The 9,845-nt window shown below is 40.4% G+C and overlaps 1 long non-coding RNA gene across 1 annotated transcript in view; it reads left to right on the top strand.

Annotated features, from left to right (window-relative positions):
- The first annotated feature begins 1,391 nt into the window (after positions 1-1,391).
- LOC103892978 (uncharacterized) overlaps positions 1,392-9,845 on the top strand; it is a 225,962-nt gene continuing 217,508 nt past the window's right edge. The window contains exon 1 of the long non-coding RNA XR_657119.3: positions 1,392-1,634. This is a non-coding gene — a long non-coding RNA (uncharacterized LOC103892978). The remainder of the gene's footprint in view (positions 1,635-9,845) is intronic.

Raw genomic sequence — 9,845 nt, 5'->3', positions numbered from 1 at the left:
CAGTGCAGGGAGTCCTTGTATTCCTCAGGGGTCTCTCAGTTCATTCACTCCACCATCCCTTCCCAGGCCACCTTCCTAGATGTGCTTGCATCAATCAAGCAGCAAGGATTCAGAACCCTCAGGAATTTAATGAAATTTAATGGCTCCTTTTTTATTTTTGTAACTATGTTCTTACACAAATTCTCCATGGAAAGCATTTTCTTCAAGCATGGTTTCCTAGAAAGAGCATTGGCCGAGCTGTGGCCTGAACTGATTGAATAATTCATTTTACTTCTTAGAGTCTCAGCTTCCCTTTCTGCAAAAATGGGTAATAATCAGTGGGCTACTATCTCATATATTTGAAGGTAAAGTTCAAAGAGATAGATAATGGGAAAACTTTCTGGAAGCAAAGATGTTGTTATTGTCATTGTTATTTCTACTCCCACACTCCCACTCTGATCTGAGTTTATAGCACCCATCTCCTTCAACATTTTATTGTTGAAGATGCATTGCTAACCTGGTGAAACAGACAGGAGAGAACAGAGACTATCTAGGCGTCATAGTCTTCTTCTCCTTTCTGGTTCTTTTCACCAATATAGGCCAGGGACTAATGTCACAGAATCTGCAGAAAGTCGGTTCTGAAACACCTTTCTAGCCTCAGCTTTTTTTATTGCCTTTGAGTGTAAGCTGAGAGTAAGTCCCATCACTTCCATCAGCTCCTTTAAAACAAAAATCTCTGACCTATGTCTTTCTTGACTTGGGGAAATAATCTTGAAAGAGCTCTATGATATATGCTCATGTTATTAGAGGTTTATGGTTTTAATTAGTATCTTTGTCTGTATTAGGGCTGCTATAACAAAAGTACCACATTGGATGGCGTGAGCAACAGGAATGTGTTGCCTCCCAGTTCTAGGATTCAGAAGTCCAACATCAAAGTGCCAGCAGGGATGGTTCCTTCTGAGGCTGTGAGGGAGAATCTGTTTCATCCCTCTCTTAGCTTTTGATGGTTTGCTGGTAATCTTTGGCATTCCTTGGCTTATAGATCTTTGCCTTCACCTTCACCTGCATTCTCTGTGTGTGCATGTTTGTGTTCACATTTCCAATTATATAAGGACATCAGTCGTATTGGATTAGGACCCACTCTACTTCAATATGACTTCCTTTGAACTAGTTATATCTGCAATGGCCCTATTTCCAAATAATATCACGTTATGAGATCCTGGGGCTGAACTTCAATATATGAAGCTTGGAGGGACACAAATAGACCGATAACATTACCTACCATCATAATTATCATGTTTGTGAGAAGTGGATTTGCAGAGGTGCTTGGACTCCCAGGGTCTAGCTTTGACATGGCCTCTCTAGTGTTCAGAGGAAAGAGAATCAAAGCTGTTCCATTGTGACATCACAATGCACTTTTCTTTGTGCATTCACACAATACATTTTCTTTTCTTATCACTGAACTGTTTTGAAAGATAAAAGTTACTTCCTGAATATGTGGATGGTGAGCCACGTGAATGGAAGACATGGAGATACGGACTGTTAACACCTTGTCAAACATTTATTGTCCCTTCCACCTCTAAACTTCTGTGATAATAGGTGAACAGGACCCACGTGGTGCAGAATACTGCGATACACACTGCGGAATAATTCAGGTGAAGTTTACAAGCCATGTTTAAACTGGCTTTCATAACCTCTAAAATGAAAACTATAAAGAGTACTGTTGTGTTTTTATGCTAACATGCATTGGGAAGCTGTGAGAGTTAATCTCTTCTTTTTCCCCTTTCTTTTTAGAATATTGTAGTTATCTCCTACGTAGAAGTCTCTGTAGCCCCAAGATGCCAGAGATTGCATCTGCAGAAAGGAAAAGTGAAATCGACACGCCCAGTGGGTCCAGAACCTGACAGCCTGACAGCAAATTGTACCCTGTAGCTTTTGCCTTTGAGTTATTGTAGGCAGGAACATCAGCGAGAGAGTGTGTGTGTTTTCTCTTTCACAACACAATTTACAGAGGTAGTGTGATTGCCACAATGAGCATGTTTGAATGGGTGATTTAAACAATTTTCCATATGAGAATGATGCCTGTGAGTGTTAAGCATGTTGATGATTGCATATTTTGTTTGCTTTCATCAAAAGTTCTTTACAAATTCACTAGAGAAGGAGCATCGACAGGATGCAGGATAGGAAACAGATTGTATATATTATCAAGGTAATGATTACCAACACATACTTCAAAAAATAAAAGTGTAAAAAGCACTAAATATGTCACAAATAACTCTTGCCTAAGTGTTTTGTGGAATGGGTCAGAGCAGAAACAAAGCAAAAGAACAAATACATGAGCAAATAAATAAAATGAAACATTATAAACACTTGCAAAACACACCCACAGATTCATAGTCATGTTCATTTCTCCCTTTCTTCTATTTCACATCTCTCATACCCTTCCCTGTATAATCTTTGGTCTAACGTTGGCAAGAGCAGTCTGGAAACCCAGGACATTGCTAAACCTTAGACAGTTCCATTACTCTGTAAATCATTCTGATTTTCCATTAAGAAAACAATTTCCAGGACCTCACACTATGGGATTTTCTTTGACCATTCAAATTCTGTGGGGAAGGCATTTTTGTCCCGCTATTGTCTAAAAGCAGCCTCCAGGATGCTCTGTGTTTTGTTGGCACCCAAGTGTTTCTGTGCATTTCTGCTGCATTATGCTGGCACTGGCCCCTGTGGCCCTGGCTGACAAGCAAGGCAGGCACTGTATCCAATGGCTCAATCCCATGTTTCCTGTTTGTGACAATGTCCAAAACATGTACACAGACCATTTGAATTCATCTAAACTGTCATGGAACTGCTTTCCAAGGAATCTTTCTGTTTTCAGCAATCATGTTGGAAGCTCTCTCCTCCTAACAGGGTGCTGCCTGCTTCCAAAGGCTTCCTGATAATTCAGGTTACTCAGGGCTTCTGTGTTCAAGTCCCAGGGTGTGTGTTTATTGATATTTGCTTGTTGCTTTGTGGATATACTGAAGTTTTTCAATCCTGTTTTGGCTCTGCTTCCCTCTTGTCATACTGCCTATTTCAATTTCTCCATAAGGCAAGAAAATGTCTTCTGTTTCTCTTTCAGGCTCTATCCTCTTCTCATCTTCCTTACTTTTTCTTTCTTGTGTGTCCACCACTGTTCCAGTCCCTCAGGTTCGAATCCAGAAATAGTTATTTATCTCCCACAGTTCAGTTCTAAAAAACAGAACCTACCCTGGCTAATTTAAGCCATAAGGAGCCAATTATGAGAATATTAAATAACTTATAAAATTTCTCAGAGGGTGGAAGAAACAAAATGTATGTTAAACTTTCAGAAATAACTCCCAAGTCTGCCATACTGTATCTTGCCACCAAGGAAGCTGCGGATTCTTCATGGTAGACAAAGCTACCAAACAGAAAGTGGTCAACACCAGCAAGGTGCTGTAATTAAGAAGCCATTATTGTTGTTAGTCGTATGAACCTGCTATAATCTGCATCAGCAAAATGGGAGACTGCTTTCTGAATTTCTTTTTCTTTCTTTTCTTTTTTTTTTTTTTTTGAGATGGAGTCTAGCTGTGTCGCCTAGGCTGGAGTGAAGTGGCACGATCTTAGCTCACTGCAAGCTCCACCTCCCGGGTTCACCCCATTCTGCCTCAGCCTCTGCCTCCCGAGTAGCTGGGACTACAGGCGCCTGCCACCATGCCTGGCTAGTTTTTTGTGTTTTTAGGAGAGACGGGGTTTCACCGTGTTAGCCAGGATGGTCTCGATCTGCTGACCTCGTGATCCGCCCACCTTGACCTCCCAAAATGCAGGGATTACAGGCGTAAGCAACTGCCCCGGCCTGACTGGACCCTTTCATCTGCTAAATGCTACCATTAAAACCTGAACATCTCAATGGCCGTGCTTGCCAGCAAAATAGCAGTGGCAGGTAGTTCAGTCTCCACTTCAATTCTTCCTTTAAATAGCATGCAAATGGGTTAGGCATGGGGGTTCACACCTGTAATCTCAGTACTTTGGGAGGCCCAGACGGGTTGATCACTTGAGGTCAGGAGTTGAAGACCAGTCTGGCCAACATGATGAAATCCCATCTGTACTACAAAAATACAAAAATTAGGTGGGTATGGTGGTGCACACCTATAAGCCCAGCTACTTGGGAGACTGAGGCAGGAGAATTGCTTGAGCCAGGGAGACGGAGGTTGCAGTCAGCCGAGATGGTGCCACTGCACTCCAGCCTGGGTGACAGAGTGAGACTCTGTCTCAAAAACAAACAAACAAACTACATAAAATAAAAAAATGAAATATGAATATGCATAAAATTGTCCAAACCTATATCACATCAAGAATCCTAACTGCAAGAGTCCCTGGGAAATGTGTTTTTCATTTTTCCCAACTTTGCAAATGAGGTTAGCACACTGGACAGGAGATGCTAATTGAGGGTGAAATAGATGTGACATACTAATCTATCATATTTTATTTCTCAATTTTATCCTTTATGATCAATAGGCCACCACTATTACATTATTGATTTCCTTAAAAATGCAGATTGCATTTCTCTTTCATTCCTTCTTTCCTTAGTATAGTCTCTTAATTTCAAATCTGTATTATTGTAGCAACTTCATTGCTTGTTATTCTTCTAATATCTTTCCATTAAATCTTATTTCATCGAATACATTGTTCTTCCACTTATATGCTCATTACATTCATTAATCCCTTATTGAGCATACTGTATGCTAATAACTGTGTTCAAAGTGAAATTAGCATGGTGTTTGCCTTCAGGATGCTTAATTGTCTTGTGGTGATGGTAGTAAAGTTGATGGGGTCCTGAAGAGTAAGACCAAATTCCTCATGAAGTTTATGGAGAAAAACAGGTGATAAACAACTAAGAAAATAAATTATTCTTCTACTGTCACATCAGTCCTATGGTCAGGAATCTCAGTGCTCTCTTTAAAATTGGATTAATTTGCCTCCAACTTTCAATATACTATATTTCATGGTCCTTTCTTATTTATCAGCTTCAGCTTCAATACTTGGAGCAACTCAGCACTGCTAAACACCACTTGAGACACTTTAATGTCTTGCCTGCTCTATCGCATTCACTTTTTTTTTTTTTTTTTTTGAGACAGAGTCTTGCTCTGTTGCCCAGGCTGGAGTGCAGTGGTGCAATCTCAGCTCACTGCAGTTTCTTCCTCCCAGGTTCCCAGGTTCAAGCAATTCTCCTGCCTCAGCCTCCTGAGTAGCTGGGATTACAGGCATGCACCACCACGCCTGGCTAATTTTTTTGTATTTTTAGTAGAGATGGGATTTCACCATATTGGCCAGGCTGGTCTCAAACTCCTGACCTTGTTATCTGCCCGACTTCGCCTCCCAAAGTGCTGGGATTATAGGCGTGAGCCGCTACACCCGGCCTGCATTCACTTTCTAGAAGGTCTATGCCCTTCTACTCTTTGTCCTTAAATTCTCTTTTTCACATACTGGCCAGGGTGATCTTTAAAGGTACTGTCCATATCATATTATTCTCCTGCCTAAAACGCTCCAATGGCTGCATATTAAAAATACAACAAAATTGAAATCCTTTCCCTGTGTCTAGAATCTGCAAGACCCTTGCCAACTATCTCTCATCTCATGGCACTACCTCCATCCAGCCTCTTTCTTGAACACACTAGGCTCATTACCACCATATATAACTTACTCTCTTGAACACACTAGGCTCATTGCCACCATATGCCTCTTATTGTCTCTGCCTGAGATGCTTTCTCCTGACACCTTTATCTATCTGGCTCCTTTCTGTCTATCAGGATATAGATCAGGTGCCATCTCTGAAGAGATGCCCAACTCCTAACCACACTAGTCTTCATGTCTTATTTCCCTCTTTTATTTTCTAACTAGCAGTAATTATTTGTCAACCAGAATAAGCTCCATCAGGGTCATTGCTTTCTTTTCTGTTGTATCCCCAATGCCAATGTTTAAAACCATGCCTAGCATTCTATAAACATTTGTTGAATTAATGAAGTAATAAAAACTTCATCAATCTATTCTTTATCTCATGTCCTGCCTTCTCTCTAAAACCTTTTTTGATAACACCTACCCACTCTCTTCCTCTCTGAGATTCTGAACTTCCCCTTTGCTGATTGAATATGCCTCTGATCTGGGGTTTGCTTCAGGTACTTTTTAGTGTATTATCTCCAACTGAATTAAGTCCATGTCTTATTTCCCCAATGCTACAGGTTATTTTTGGGAATAATCACCAAGAAGTATACTTTTGCACCCCACTCAGTAAGGCTATGCTCTCTATGAACCAGAAGCCCACTCAGACCTCTGAAGAGATGGATGTTGTTTTGAGCATTTAGCCAACAGTATGTTCTTACTCCTTCTGCATTCTGTTGCCTCTTCATACATAAATACAGAAGATGAAATTGTCTAGTTAGAGACCATACATGGTAAGGCAATCTTATAAGCCTGGCTTGTTGCTTCAGAAAGTTACTGAGGCATCAATAGCCCTATGGACCTCTCTGCTGTGGTTACATAGCACGGGTTCTAGTGAGCTTTCCTGTCTTAATCTCTTATCCTCAGTCTTTGAGGCACCTCTTTAGACTGCGCAGATATAAGTTTAGCCCTTTGATCTGGCCATTTGCTTCTCATAACACTCATTGCATTTGGTACAGTTTTAACCCCTATGTCAGCAATCATGAGATAACTTTATCTGACACCAATTCTAGACTGGCCTTATCCCTATCCCAGAGGAGGCCAGTTGGCAGCTAGTAGACAGAACACTTATGTGGATACATTTTGCTTAGCATGACTATATTTTATAAATTTGATCCAACATTTAAAATTAGATTTCACATAAAATTTAGATATCTACGTTGTGTTTAAAAATTAGTTCTAGCAATGATGGGTTCATAATTTCACATGGCAACACATGAAAAGGGGAAGCAGCAACAGTGCTCTTTAAATTCACACATACTTGCATTCTGCGAGGCCCCTCTAATCTAATAATGCGTTTTTAACACTTACAATCTAGTCCCTCTAGACTTTTGAGTTTGAGACCTCTGCACTACAGTAATCATAGAGCTATACTATGGGGAGCCATTGGGGAGTTTTACACAGGAGAATGATACAATCTGAATTGTATTTAAAAAATATCACTCTGGATGTTTTATGCATAATAGGCTCTACTGTGGCAAGAATGGAAAAAGAGAAACAATATTTAACACTTATTAAGATCCTCTAGGATGATTGCCCAAAAGCCCCAGTCTTGTATTTGATCTGCAGTGATTGCCTGCTCCATGCTGGGCCCTAGGTAGTATTAGGGGCAGTAAATTGGTCAAGCAAGAAGCTTTCATAAATGCTTTCTCCACTTGTGCATATGAAAAAGCTGTAAGTGTTCTAACCTCTGTTTTCCTTTTTTCCTCCTCAACTCTAACCTTCTCTTTGCTTCTGCTCCATTATTGGGCATAGCTTTGCTGCGGGAAATGATGCTACCTCCTCTGCATTGGAGTTCACTGCTCTTCAGACTTCTCCTGGCCTAAGAGTCTTGAATTCATTTTAGCCTTTATTCAGCTGAGGTGAGGTTGGCCTTTTACAACCTGGGGCAGTTTGATCATTGATGATCTGGCTGGCAGAGATGCTCACACATACAGGTGTGTTTCTACTCTTCACCCTGTTGGGTCCATTGGGTCTGAAGCACACTCACCAGTTGCTATGGCTACTCATAGTTTCCTCCCCGGATTCCATCATCAAGTCAGGAACCCATATATTTTTTGCCACACTTGTTGGAAGACCTCTTTCTGATTTTATTTCTGCCTCTGCTATGTGAGAAACTCCGCACTGGATTCCCAGTTCCTTCTAGGGAATTCCCTATATTTCCCAACATCGCAAGTCCTCTCCAACATTCTTCCAGGTGTAATCTCTTGATAAGTATCTTTCTAGAATTCTGCTTCAGGTTCATATAGACAGTGTCACAAAATAATTTACTAGAAGTAAGAACAGGGTTATTCTCTGATACTACTATTTACCTTAGGGCTAGAAACTTAGGCAGCCAGAACGTTTAACAATGAACCCAATTGCTATCTAAGAAATGCATTTAATGATGATTAAAGCAATAGTAATTAAAGTGAAAAGAGGGCTCTACCCATGCATATGGAACATGAGTGCCCTCAGTTAATCAGCTCATTATTATTAAATATTTATTTGAACACCCACCGTGCAGGAGGCATGAAGTTCTGAGAGAATACACCAAAGACATGGACTTTACCCTTTGGGAACCTGTGATCTAAAGCAATTTAGACTTCAACTTGTGACAATATGCTCTGGCTGTGACTCTCTGTAGATAAAACAAAGGTTGAAATTCAAAGCATCTCTAAGCTCCAATTTAATCTACTGTTCCCTACACTACTCATATTTCAAATCCTCTGCTTTACTCTCTGCTAGCTGAAGAGTGAGTCCTCCCCCTATCCTTTAAGATTCAGCAAAGAGCTCACCTCCTCTGTGAAGCCTGCCCTGACCCTCCCAGCAGTGTTGATGCCCCCTTTCATGCTTTTGATAGCACCATATGTGTCTATTAAACTCTTCATAACATTACCTTGTCATTCCTTTTATGCAAGCCTTTTCTTACCAACACTAGGTCCTGAAATGGAGAGCTTGAACCATGTTATTTCATCTTGTATCAGTAATGTTACTCCTTGAAGCCAGATCTCATTCTCAAGAATCTGATAATCATTTAATTAATTTAAAATTTACTCTGTGCTAGGCACTGTTTGGGATATATGCCTGTAGAAATGGCAGACATAAGGTTTAGCATAAGGTTTAGGACAGATTTTTTAAGTGCATCTTGGAGGAGTATATGATGACTGTTATATACAAGCATAAAAGGGCCATCCTGGTTGAAGTATTCTAGGAAGCCTCCCTGCCAGCATGACATGGATATGGGAGTGAGAGGGAACAAGACAAGAGGGAAAGGAGTCAGAAGCCTGGAGTCCAGAAATTAGAGACTGTATCCCCAAAGATTATACCCTGAAAGAAAGGAGATCATTTTGACTACTATTCTCTGACAAAGATGAAACTCATTCCGTCTTTACAGCTTTGCTTAAGCTGGAAAACTGTTCTCCTCACTGGAAATGTCCTCATACATGCTCTCATGCTCTCAATTTATTATACTCTTTCTCATCCTTCAAAACTGCATTTTAGTCTCTCTTTTCCTCTATGGAACTTTATCTTTTGATTCCAGATCATGTCACTATTGCATTTTTGGGACACCTTTGAACAAGCATTATTATTATTTTTTTTTTGGTAATTTTTTTTTTATACTTTAAGTTCTAGGGTACATGTGCACAATGTGCAGGTTTGTTACATATGTATACATGCGCCATATTGGTGTGCTGGACCCATTAACTCGTCATTTACATTAGGTATATCTCCTAATGCTATCCCTCCCCCCTCCCCCCCACCCCATGACAGGCCCCAGTGTGTGATGTTCCCCTTCCTGTGTCCAAGTGTTCCATTGTTCAATTCCCACCTATAAGTGAGAACACGTGGTGTCTGGTTTTTTGTCCTTGCGATAGTTTGCTCAGAAGGATGGTTTCCACCTTCATCCATGTCCCTACAAAGGACATGAACTCATCCTTTTTTATGGCTGCATAGTATTCCATGGTGTATATGTGCCACATCTTCTTAATCCAGTCTATCATTGATGGACATTTGGGTTGGTTCCAAGCCTTTGCTATTGTGAATAGTGCCACAATAAACATACGGAAAATGCGTTATTTAATCTTCTCATTGAATAATCACATTTTGTCATTCATATAATAATATTCATATAACAACTTCCTTTAATTGCCTTTGTTTGCTTTTTG

Source organism: Pongo abelii, chromosome 17, assembly GCF_028885655.2.
Source record: "Pongo abelii isolate AG06213 chromosome 17, NHGRI_mPonAbe1-v2.0_pri, whole genome shotgun sequence".
Classification (NCBI taxonomy): domain Eukaryota; kingdom Metazoa; phylum Chordata; class Mammalia; order Primates; family Hominidae; genus Pongo; species Pongo abelii.
This window is presented reverse-complemented; position numbering and strand designations above follow the sequence as displayed.